The sequence below is a fragment of the Talpa occidentalis genome, unplaced genomic scaffold, assembly GCF_014898055.3.
Source record: "Talpa occidentalis isolate TD23 unplaced genomic scaffold, MPIMG_talOcc4v2.1 talOcc4.3, whole genome shotgun sequence".
In the NCBI taxonomy this organism is placed as follows: Eukaryota; Metazoa; Chordata; class Mammalia; order Eulipotyphla; family Talpidae; genus Talpa; species Talpa occidentalis.
This window is the reverse complement of record NW_023603184.1, coordinates 26115043-26128038: the sequence shown is the minus strand read 5'-3', so window position 1 is coordinate 26128038 and position 12996 is coordinate 26115043. Positions and strand designations below refer to the sequence as shown.

The 12996-nt window shown below is 42.7% G+C and overlaps 1 pseudogene; it reads right to left on the bottom strand.

Annotated features, from left to right (window-relative positions):
* Window positions 1-730: 730 nt before the first annotated feature.
* Window positions 731-2083, bottom strand: LOC119254935 (ubiquitin-like-conjugating enzyme ATG3; annotated as a pseudogene).
* Window positions 2084-12996: the final 10913 nt, after the last annotated feature.

Below are 12996 nucleotides of genomic sequence, written 5' to 3'. Positions count from 1 at the left end.
TTTTAAATACTTTCACTATCCTAGTGATTCTCAAACAGATCCCTATCTTGAACTTCTGTCCTGAACTCCAGAATCAAAACAACCCTCTGTCTACTTGACTTTTGCAAATGGATATCAAACACAAATGTCCAAAACTGATCACCTGTTCTCTATGATACCTCCCCCAAATTCACACATGCACACACACCACTTATTTCTGCAACAGTAATTTTTTTAATTTGCTTGGACCAAAAACTTGAAGTCATGCACGAATCCTCTCTTTACTTTTTTAGCAAAATTTTTAAATTTAATCAGAAACATATAGGTCTTTTATTAGAGAATTTATATATATTGGTGAACATGGTCAATGGTCACATCTATGGTTCACATTTTTGGGCCAATCAGAACCAGGCCTCCCTGGTGGCCCAAGGGGTTAAGCACCGCACTATGAAGCAATCCGCAGCCTCTGCAGCACGAGTTGGATCCCGGCCAGGGAGCAACCCACATGGCCCTGCAGACCTCTCCTGCCTCGCCCGCTGCTCCCCTCAGCAGTGGATTTCAGTCCGTCTGCCTGTTCTGTTTCCCACTCTGTCTCTGATGAATCCTCTCATCCCCCGCACCTCTGGCCTGTACCCCAGCTCTTGTATGCATAAATAAATAAATCTTAAAAAAAAAATCAGACCCAATAGGATAGATTCTGTCAGCTGGAGGGCCAGGGCTCTCTTCATTACATTGTTAGTGTCTTGTGTAGTCATCTTCTATTGTTAGAATGACAGCTTGTACAAATTTCAAGAAAATAAAAGGTACACGTGAACATTAAGTTCTCCCTCTGCTCTGCAACAGCCTCAACGATTCTCCTCATGGGCTCGGCTTTACAAGATTCTGCTATTTTCCTTGTGTCCAGGGTAGTTTCATCTGTTTTCAATAGTTCACTCTCTTAGTATTCTTCCACATCTGCAGCTTGTCCTTCCTCTCCCTCCACCTCATACAATACTGACAAATCTTGGAGCTTTGTATTGACCTTCCTTTCCAGTGTGATCTCCTTAACTGCTTCAGTCACTCCTGCAGTACTTGTTAAGTATCTAGCCATCCCCCACCACCATCATCCTCAAAGACAGCTTCCAGTTCATCTAAATATTCCATTATTTGCACAGCTCATTAGCATGACACATTTTTGGTGATGAAAAAATGTTTTCCTCTTAGTAGGAAAACCTTCACTTTCAATTCTTCCCCTGTAACCCATTGCCATGTTGGACTGTGGTGGGCCAAAGTGATCTCCAGCTGTCACAAACTCTTCTGGGAATGATAATACCTATTTCCTTAAACTTCCATTACTTGAGGACCAGGGCCAGGTCCTCAGCCACTTCCAGTGCCTTTTCCTTTACCATGTTAATCATGGTCTGTACCTTAGGGTCAGCCCAGGACAGGGCACCCAGGACAGGAGCTGGAAAGTTAGAAAATGTCCCCACTGCAGCTGATTCAGAATAGACACCTGGTCAGTGACACCCAAAGGGACAGGATATGACCAGATAGGGAAGATGGGGGCAAGGGTGACTGACGTCCTCCCTCTCCTTTAAAAACTGGATGGAGGGCCTCCCTGGTGGTGCAAGAGGGTAAGACGCAACCTATGTATCTATCCACAGCCACTGCAGCAACCCACATGGTACAGCAGACCTCTCCTGACTCACCCGCTGCTCCCCTCAGCAGTATATTTCCGTCGATCTGACTTTTCTGTTCCCCGCTCTGTCTCTGGTGAATCCTCTCACACACACACACACACACCCCCCCGCACCTCTGGCCTGCACCCCAGTCCTTGTATGCATAAATAAATAAATCTTAAAAAATATATAAAAAAATTAAAACTGGATCTAGTCATGTTGGTCCTTTACTTAAAAACTACCTTTGCCTTCCCATCCATGAGATACAAAAGTTGATGTGCTCACTGTGCCCTAAAAGCTCCCTGACTTCCTCCACTACTACTCTCCCCTTCTCTCACTCTTCTCTTCACACTGGCCTCCGGGCTGTTCCTGAGATACGCCAGGCACATGTTCATCTCACAGACTTTGGACTTGTTCCCTTTGCCAGGAATGCTTTGCCCCTCCATGGTCCATTTCTCACTTTCTTCAGATCTTTACTCAAAAGCCAAAGCAACTTTCTCCTTTAACCAAGCAAACCAATAACTCCCTGCTTTGACTTTTCTACTTTAGCGATATCTAAAATTATTAGATATGTATATATACACACATGTGTGCATATGTGTATATATGCATGGGTGTATATACACGTGTGCATATGTGCGGGTACATATGTGTGTATGCATGAGTGTGTATATGTGTATGCATATACATATGTGTAATCACTTGTTTTCTTTATTGTCTGTATCTCTCTGAGGGCAGGATGTGTTGTCTGTTTTGTTCACAGACCAAACCCGCAGTGCTCAGAACTGGACTGCCATGAGGTAGGCACTTGATAAATATTCGCTGAATAAATGAGTGGAGGAAGGCAAAAACAGATCATCACAATATGGTCAAAATCAGAGACTAGGGGAAACATTTTCATTAATAGCAAACTAAAGAAGATTACTAAAATATAGACTGAGAGTGCAAAAGATTCTGTGAAATAGAAATAAGTTTCTGGGTCACCAGGATAGCGAGGGGAGGCCAAATATTCTGACAGAGAAGAGTGGCCCCTCCCTAGCTCATCACTTCTATCCAGCTGGTCCCCAGGGTCATCATCCTCTGCCTGGTAAGAACCCCAGAATTGGTGCCATGTCCTGCACAGCCTTGGCCCAGAAGTTGAAGTGGAATTGCTGATGGGACGAAGGAATACCTAAAATATGTTTCTCTCAGCTGGGATGTTGTCAGGTAGTAACAGAAAACTGAAATCAAACTGATTTAAATAATGAAAAGCCTGTTTTGTCTCAGAGACAATGAGGACTGACCAATGGCTGGACCCAGAACTTCCTGGCATCTTCAGGGGCTTTGTTTCTTTGCACTCAATCAACTCTGCCCTCTCTGCGTTGTGTTGTCCATAAGCTGTTTCTCCTCATGGGGGCAGAACTGACGGCAATTTTTTTTAAGATTTATTTTATTTATTTATGCATATGAGAACTGGGGTGTAGGCCAGAGATGTGGTATGGGGTGAGGGGTGAGAGGATTCACCAGAAACAGTAGGGAGCAGGACATGCAGATCTACTGAAATACACCGCTGAGGGGAGCAGTGGGCGAGACTGGAGAGGTCTGCTGCACCATGTGGTTTAGCTTCCTGGCCAGTGGGTTGAACTAAGGCTGCAGTGGCTGGTGATAGCTTGATAGCGCTGAGACATTAACCCCTGTGCCACCAGGGAAGCCCTGACTATAATTTGTTTAGATTATACAGCTAACTTTTTTTTTTTTTTTTTTGGTGGGACCCTCGCTGGTGGCTGGGGATCGAACTGGCGCTGCAGAGGCTGCGGGCAGCCTCACAACCCAGCACTCAACCGCTGCGCCACCAGGGGAGGCCTGATTTTACAGTTAACTTTTGAACGTGGGGTTGAACTGTGCAGTTCTATTTGTACACAGATTTTTTTCAATAAATATATTGAAAAACATGTTGGAAATTTTTGAAACTATATGAAAAAATTCCCAGATGAATGGCATAGCCTAGAATTATTAAAAAAAAAAAAAAAGCATGTTGTGAAGGCATAAAAGATTAGGTAATAGTCTGTTATTTACTACCATAAAGTACACAAAAATCTGTTATTAAAAAATTAAAATTTATCAAAACCTACACACACATATAGCCCAGAAAATATAAACAAATGTAAAGATGCAGTATTAAATCATAGCTTTATAAAATTAACTGTAGCGCATACTGTACTACTATAATCATTTGTAGCAACTTCTGTTTCTAATTGTGGTGAATTCAAGTGTTGCAAATGATTTGTGCATCATGGTAAAAAGTGATTTCTGGAGGTTTCTTGAGTATTTTCCATCACTTATAGTATACAAATATAAAACACATAGCACATAAAACATGCATTAATCAACTATGTGATCTGCAAGACTTCCATCAACAGCAAACTATTAGCTTTGGGGGAGTCAAATTTATATATGCAAATTTTCAACCTTGTGAGGGTTTGCACACTTCACCCTCTATAACAGATTACTGGACTTCAACACAATTGAGCCAATGTCTGTGATGTGCCCACTGACCTCCCCCAATCAGCCCTGCAGCCAAGGAGTAAGGCAGCACAGGGATTAAGACAGAGCTGGCTTAGGTCCTTTCCTGAATCCATCACTGAAAGGGGGGATGGTGTTTCTCTAACTGGTTCGGGACACAGTGCTGGGACTGGAAGTAAAGAAAATTCTACCTCAAGCTCAAGGTTCATCCCCCTGAGGAGAGGGTAGGAAATCAGTCATAGAATCCATGACGAAGGCACTGCCACCCAGGGTTGGGGGTCCAATTTCTATTCTAACTCAGGTCTAAATTATACACCCAGACACCAGGACCAGACCCTTCGGAGGCTGCCAAACTCCTACCACATCATCAGCCCTACTGTCTGCTCCTTCATCAGGTCAGTTCTAGGCACTCTCCCTTCCGTCCCTTCTAAAACTCTCCTGCTCCCCGTGTCCTGGTGCTGCCTGGGCCCCTGCACCTGAACCTTCAGCATTGCCGCCTCCCCACCACCCCACCCCACCCCACCCCACCATGCCCCTTCCTATTTCCTGGTTCCTGAAGCCGAGTGGCCCCAGCTGACATGGGACTGGGGGCTGGTGGCGGAAGGCAGGTTTGTGCTTTGTTATTTTTTTTTTAAAGATTTATTTATTTATGCATACAAGAGCTGGGGTGTAGGTCAGAGGTGTGGGGGGGTGAGAGGATTCACCAGAGACAGAGTGGGGAACGGAACAAGGCCTCAGTTTGCAAAGCACGGAGGGCACTTCAGCCACGGTCCCCTTTTGGCCCCTGGTCACAATCCTCCCTTGTCCTCCTCTCTCTATCACCCCAGGCTAATCCCTGAAATGCAAGTCAGTCCAGCAACCTGGTATTTCCTACACTCTTGGGCTAATGCTGCCCTCTGCCCTTCCTATAATTACTCCCAACTTTCTGAACTTATGTCACCCAGAAACTTTGTTCATTTTCTGAAAGGACCTCACACTACCTTCTGCCTTAGCCGAAACCTGACTGCAGGCATGGCTTCCCTTGCTAAGCTCCTGAGAGAGGGCATGCCATTTCCTGCGTACTGTGGGACAAGGAGGAGAGGGTCAGCCTCCTCCCTCCCCTCACAGCCTCTCTGCTTCAAGGCTCTATGCCTTGGCATTCCCTTATACCTACCTCCCAGCATTCCCTGAGGACTTAGGTTTCTCCCTGGCAGTCTTCCCAGGGGAAATAATGCCAGCAAGCTGGATGACTTAGGGTCTTGAAGTATCTACGTGAAGAACACATTCTACATCTTAACCTTAAAGTCGCTGACTCCCTCGTCTCCCGTGACCTTTGCCCTTTTTACTGCTTGGGCCACTCATCCCCTTGGCCACACTTGTTATCTCGCCATTGAACCTTATCATCCCCCAGAAGTGCTGCACTCTCTGACGAAATCCTTCTCCAAACATAGACACCTATTCTTGCAGCCCTCCCTTCCTTATCTCACTCTGTCCTCTGCCCCTTATCCTTCCATCTTCTTGTCAGCACATACTCCTGAGTAGTCATGGGGAAAATCCCACTCCCTTGTGAACCGGTGCCAGGTCTGCAGTTTCAACCCAGATGTCTGGATTCTCTCTCTACTACACCACCAAACCCGCTCTTTCCAGTGTCACCAGAGACTAAACCAGAGAAACACTTAAGTCCTTATCTTACGAGTCCTCTTCTGTACATGGACTACTTCTTCATTCTTGAGATTCTCTTCTCCTGAGGCTACTGAGATACCACTCACTCCTGATTTTCTTCTTTCTCCCTGCCTGCATTTTCTCGTGCTTTCTCCTTGGCTCCTCCCTCCCCTGGCAGCCCTCTCACCATCAATCCCACAAATGCTGCTGTTCCCAGGGTTCTGTCAGGGCTTGCTTTTCCTCTCATTTTACAAAATCTTCTCAGATGATCTCACTCTCATCCCAGGTTTCAGTAACTATTCAAATGCCAATAATGCCCAAGTCTAAATCTTGGGGCTTGATGTATAGCTGATAGCCCGTTGGATAATACCAACAGTCTGCCCCGCAGGGACCTTAAACTCACCATGTCCAAAACTGAACTTTCTATTCTGTAGCTTGAACTCCCCTTTCTCTTGGTGAAAACGCTACGCCCTGTGTCAAATGGCAGTCTATGTTAGGACTGTCAGATGCTGTCTCTCCCCTGGACGAAAAAGGAAACTTGAACAGTACTCATTCTTACAAATTCAGCAAGCATTACAAAGTCCCAAACATTCCTTTTATTCAGCAAGTGGGTGAATGTAAAAGTAATTATAATCCTGTTTCCCCCTTAAAGTTCTGAGCTGCTCAACCATGAATTCTCCCACAGATGATTTTGGGAGGAAATACTATGCCTTGGCCAGCTGCCTGTCTTGGATTGGCAGTTAACATGAGTCATGGAGAACGGTCCAGGTCAGTGGCTGCTGTGCATTTGTCTGCATGCTTTGTTTATTACAGATATAACGCTTTTGTGAGAACAGGTTGAGTCATCTGTAAAGCTAAAAATAGGTGTCAGCTGAGGTCACTCCAGTTTCTGGGTCTCATATCCTCTCCTGAACTGTGGGCTCTTAGAGACAGGTATCAGGGCTTACATAAGGGACTGAAAGTTTTCCTAGAAAGACAGATGCCAACTCTGGTAACAGGGCTTCCAAAACTGACCTGTGGTCACTGGATCAAAGGGTGCAGAGAAATGTGAAGTCTGGTGATAAACAAAGAATAATGGGGCCTTTCTGGCGGCGCAAGGGGTTAAGCACAGCACTGTGAAGCTATCCTCAGCCTCTGCAGCACAAGTTCGATCCCTGGCCAGCCAGGGAGCTACCCACATGGTGCAGCAGACCTCTCCTGTCTCGCCCACTGCTCCCTCAGCAGTGTATCTCAGTCAGTCTGCCTGTTCTGTTCCCTACTCTGTCTCTGGTGAATCCTCTCACCCCTCTCATCTCTGGCCTGTACCCCAGTTCTTGTATGCATAAATAAATAAATATTAAAAAAAAAAAAAACAAAGCACAGCCCTGCCCTCCATCACCAGCCCCCAGTCCCATGTCAGCTGGGGCCACTTGGCTTCAGGAACCAGGAGATAGGAAGGGGCATGGTGGGGTGGGGTGGAGTGGGGTGGGGTTGTGGGGAGGCAGCAATGCTGAAGGTTCAGGCGCAGGGGCCCAGGCAGCACCAGGGACACTGGGAACAGGAGAGTTTTAGAAGGGACAGAAGTGAGAGTGCCTAGAACTGACCTGATGAAGGAGCATACAGTGGGGCCGATGTTATGGTAGGAGCAGCTGTGAGGGGCCCTTGCCAGGAAAAGACGGGGCTCAGAAGAGACCCAAGTTGCGATGGTGATTGAAGTTCTCTCCTTTTCCTCCAAGAGTTGTTATGACTTCTATTCCTGGAACACCAAAGCCTAGGACCTCAAATACACTTTTCTTTCATTTGCTCGTTCATCAATATTTTCAACTCTTCTCTGAGCAAGAATGAAGAGAAATCCACATTTCTCAGGAGTTTCTCACAGAATTGAAACCCAAAAATGGAAAACATGAACTAGGCAAAGTGAGACTGAATTCCCACAAAAAGGGCCAGCTTTCTTCCCTCCAATGCATTTGATATGTTCTCAGCATTCTGCTATGCCACACAGTCTCATTCCTCTGGGCGTTATTCATTGTAATCCCTCTACCTAGGAAACCCTCTACTTCTTCCATTTAGCAAGCTCTTATTCATTTTTCAAGACCTGGATGAAGAGTTACCTCTTCTGGAAACAGCAACATCTACCCCTTTATCCTCTGGATTAATCGTCCCATACTGATCTAAGCATTCTCTAAAAGAGCACTGATTTTACTATATAGGGTTAGTTGTTTCTGTCTAATACCTCCACATAACTGCAGGCAATGGAGAGGATTGGCATGTTTATATTTGTATTTCAGTACCTAGCACTAGCCAGTAGCCCCTAGTACAGTAAGGTTCTCAAAATACATGTTGATTGAAAAAGTAAACCAAAGGGACACATAAAAACTAAACTTTGGGGCCTCCCCCGTGGCGCAGCGGTTGAGCGCTGGGTTGCGAAGCTGCCCGCGGCCTCTGCGGCACCGGTTCAATCCCCGGCTGCTCCCTGGCCACCATAGGAGGGTCCCACATGGCGCGCAGACCTCTCCTGCCGCCCACTGCTCCCCTCAGCAGTGTACTTCGGTCCTTCTGCCTGCTCTGCTCCCCGCTCTGGCTCTGGTGAATTCTCTCACCCTCCCGCGCTTCTGACTGTACCCAGTGCTTGTAAAAACAAACAAACAAACAAATAAATAAATAAAACATGCCTCTAAAAAAAAAAAAAAAAAAAAAAAACTAAACTTTGGTGGTAATCATAAGGGAAGAGGTTTAGGGAGTGAGCAAATAGGGTGAAGAGGGTTAGTTGATTAGTGGTGGATAGAAACTATGCTTTTGCAAGAAGAGATCATAAGGTATCATATACAGATGTTGAACTATAAGTCTATATACACCTGAAACCTATATATAATTGTGAAACAATATTACTTCAATAAAAATTTCGAAAGAGAAAATGAATGAAAAATGCAGTCAACAAGTAAATATGTGCAATTCCACTCTATATTTCAGATCATTCAAAGTCAGAGCCAGGACTCTATTTAGGAAGCACCTCTAGGTCCTCTGTCTTCCCCGACTTTAGTATTTGTCACATCCCCTCAGAATAAAGAGGCTTAAAATACCACCTTTCCTCAAATTCATACCCCAAATATTAATTCAAGAGTCCTCACTGCCTTTTCTCAAGGTTCTTTCTTCAAGAACAGCATCTTTGATAGCTATAGCCCTATGACATGGCAGACAAGAAAGCAAACTCTGCTTTATAATTATTGTCCAAGCCACCAGGTTGTGTAAGTCTCTTTAGCTGTTAGTGGAACTGTGTGGTACCTAATCCTGTTCAACAGAGGTCAGATCTGCAGGCAGAATTCTTTCTGGCTCTGCATAAAATAGCCTCTAGAAAATTGGTGTTAATTCCACAAGTGATTAGGAAAATGAGGATGGTTAAGAGGAAGTGCTGAGGAATCTGCTGCTGTCACACCTTAGTCTTGTCATAGTAGGAGGCTCAACAAAGGGGTTAATCTGGAAACCCCAGGATATATGGATACATTTCTCAGTCATACAATTCCTAGTATATTTAATTCCTGCATTAGAATTCCAGTTTGGAGAAATACTTTGCGTCAGTCAAGTGCAAGTAACAAATTTAATTCAAAGTAGCTTTGGCCAGGAAAAGGAATATATACACAGATATGGAATCAAGCAAAGACTGACTTTCGGATCTGATACACTGTCAGACCCTACTCTCCTTCTTTCTCTCCTCCTTCTATGTTGGTTTATTCTCTTCTCCTATAGATAGGTTTTTTTCAGGCCATGGAAATCTTGGTTTTCCCATCTTTGCTAATATAGCAAATGGAGCATCTACAAAGGTCCAGGAAAAAGTCCATTTTGCCCAGTCCAGATTATATCTATGCCCCTGTTTCCAAATGAATGCTCTCCATTATCAGAAACGTGGGGGAGCACAGGCTCCATCACTGGACACATCTTTGAAAATCAGGTGACTTTCCTAATTTATATTGACTGCATATATTTATAACTTCAAATATTTTCAAAGTTAGTTTTTCTGACTACAAAATAGTCACATTATTTAAAATATAGAAATTCAGGGAAGAAAGAGGAGTGGAATATGTCCCATAATCCCAGCATCCTAATGGCAGCCATTGTTAACTTCCCTTGCTTTTATTTAATGTTTACATTTTTAAATCCCCTACAGACATTTTACTTCCTGATTTTGTTCACTTTAACATAACACGTTCATTTCTCCAAGTTATAAAACTTCCTTGGAACAGTCCTTTAAACATCTGTATAGTATATTCTGAAATTTTTAAACTGTCTCATTCCGTAGGAAAGAAAGTAGAGTAGTGAGACAGGATTCCATCTGCAGTGCCACTGTCCTGAGTCCTTTCAGTTCTTGGGACTTTCTTGTGTCCTCAGAGGCCATTAGACTGAAATCCCTCCCCCCATTTCTTGCATTCTCCAAACACCTCCAAACTTGCTCATTCACACACTCTTCCTCTCTTCAAAGTTCAGAGGATTTGCTGTGCATTTGGCTAGTTCAAATACTTCAGGTTTGAATCCTGACACTTGTAGCTTTCTAATCCATGAATTGGGTTTATGTTTCTAAAGATTAGTGTAAAATGGGAATTTTGTCAGAGTTCTTATGAGGATTAAATGACATTATGTAAAATACTTAGCACATGATAGGTGATCGATAAATAGCAAAAACAGCAAAACCCAAAGTTTCCGCGCTTGCTATAGCCCTTCTTTTCCAACCATATTTCCTGAAAATGATTCATATTTGCTGTCTCTATTTGCTCATATCCCATTTATACCCAACTCACTGTAGCCTGACTTTTGTTCCCACTCTCCTGACACTGCTCACCAAAGCTTTCCTAGTGAACCCTAGATGCCTTCATGGAGCTTTGAGTCACTTATTACTCTTTTGCTGTCACAGTTAATCAATTTCTCCTTCAAACTTCTCTGTTAGTTGCCATGTCACCAGAATCTTCCCAATTTTCCCAGTTCCCAGACTGCTCCTTCTTACTCTCCTTTACTGCTTGCATTCTGTCCTTTAATTGGTATTTGTCAACTTTCATATATCTGGAAAAAAGGTGATCCTTTGCAGTGAGATCTGAGTTAGAATTCTGGCTCTCCTATTTACTACACTGGTTTCCTAAACTTTGAATTTATCTGATCTTCTGTAGTCTCATCTGCAAAAAGATGACCCTTCTCCTGCATACTAATCCTGAATGGAGTCATTGTAGAATGAACCTTATTCCCCATCAGCATAATGGATTAGTAGGCATTTATAAATAGTAATTCCAGGCCTGGAAACCCATTTCTTAGCATAAGAATGTCAAAACTTAAATAATGTGCTCATGAAAATATTTATTAGCCATATAAAAATAAACAATATGGACTATTATATAAGTGTTCCTTTAGGGTATTTTTCTTCATGGCCTAGTCTGGTCAAGATTTTCTAGACTCTGTCTAATGAAGTTAGGACAAACATGACGTCTTTCCCTGGCACATCTTCCTTGGATATACTTAGTTTTTCTTACTTCAGATATCTTTGAAAATTAGGGTTATTGAAAATTGGGCATTGAAAATATGGGTCGTCTGCCACACAGAAAAATATTCAATGATGTTCAAATAAATGCCTCTTAAAATTTTTGAAAGTTAAGTGTTGAGATAGCTTGAATGATGTTTTACTCTTCCATTTTTATAAAAACCTACTTTGCCAAGCTTCTAAAAAACTTCCAACACAACCAAAATTTGCAAGAGAAACTTCTTGATCTACTTACTTTTCAATGTCAGTGTTTCAAGTATGCTTTTTTCAGTTTTATAAGTGCCCTCACAATATGAAATAGGCAGTTCTCCCCAAATTCCTAGTTCCAGGCTTCACTTGTGATTTTCACAATATCCAAAACACTTCCAAAATTATTTTTGATTCATCTTCCTGTTGATTGCTTTAATTAGCCTTTAAATTAGCTTTAATTGGCCTTAAAATTTCCACAAAAATACCTCAAGGATGCAACAACTTATATGATCTGTTGACTAGTCAGTGAGATGCTTTGAAGAGATGAATTGTGGCTGGGAGGGAGGTGAGTAGCAACTACCCTAATGCCAGGAAGCTGCTGCTTAAGAATTAGGGAGACATCCTAAGGCTTTAACTGTTATCACTATTTTATTTAAATGCCATTATTTCTGAACTTCCAGAACAAAGTTGACTGAAAAAAATCAAAGCTTGAAAATCAGCTCTTCAAAAGACATTGCTCATTAGAACTACTCTTGGATTATTGGCAAAATAAAGTTTCCAATTTGCAGTCAACTGCAACAAGTCACTCCTCCAATGCTCCAGTATTACATTTGTCGTTTTCCCCCAATCCTGACGTTACACTGACAAGTTCTCTGTTGTAAAAACTGAAACTGTTCAATATTCACTGCTCCCATTAAGTCCCTATCCCCTGGTTTCTACTCAGAGCAAAGTCCCAGTCCCTGTCCTTCTTTCTCTTTCCCTGTGTTAATGATAGTGGCTTTGAAACCAGTCTGAATTTCATTCTCCAGGTCCATTTTCTAATCTGCCACCATCGTCTCCCCATATGTAAATGCCCTTTGAGCCATCACCATACCTTGCAGAGTCACTCTAATATAGCACTTTCCACATTCTGCCATTGCATGTTTACATGGGGCCCCTCTATTTTATGCTGAAACCCTATAGCAATGACTATTTTTTACTGATCTACCAGTTAGCACATAGAAGGCACTCAAGTATCTTGTGTTAAATATAAGCCAAACTCATCAGCTCTGTTAGCTTCAGAATTCCCTCTTTGGATACCACAATTTTCCTTAAATATTCTTGGATGAAATGCCAAAAAGTTACTGTGAAATCTTGATGAAAAACACGATTTTTTTTCTTTGAAGCTAGTGCACTAGGAATATGAACCTTAATGACTTAAAGTGACTAATTAACAATGATTTTCAGTTTTGTCTTCAGTGGCTTCTGAAATGTGTTACCTGCTCCAGCTTATGCAACTTGTTAGGTTTTCTATTGCCCACACGCATCAGCTTTTATAAAAGCTTTTATAAAAGTTAATTTATTTGTCTGCAACAATTCCTGTCAGACCTCTAAGATGTGCTCTTTAAGAGGCCAGACTTAAAAGTGAAGATACTCAATCTTGTTAGAAATGTTTATAGCAGAAATAGACCATAATCAAGAAAAATAACAAGCCCATGACCAAAAAGCACAAGGATCTTGCGACATGTTTTTATCTAAGGGTTGTTACTC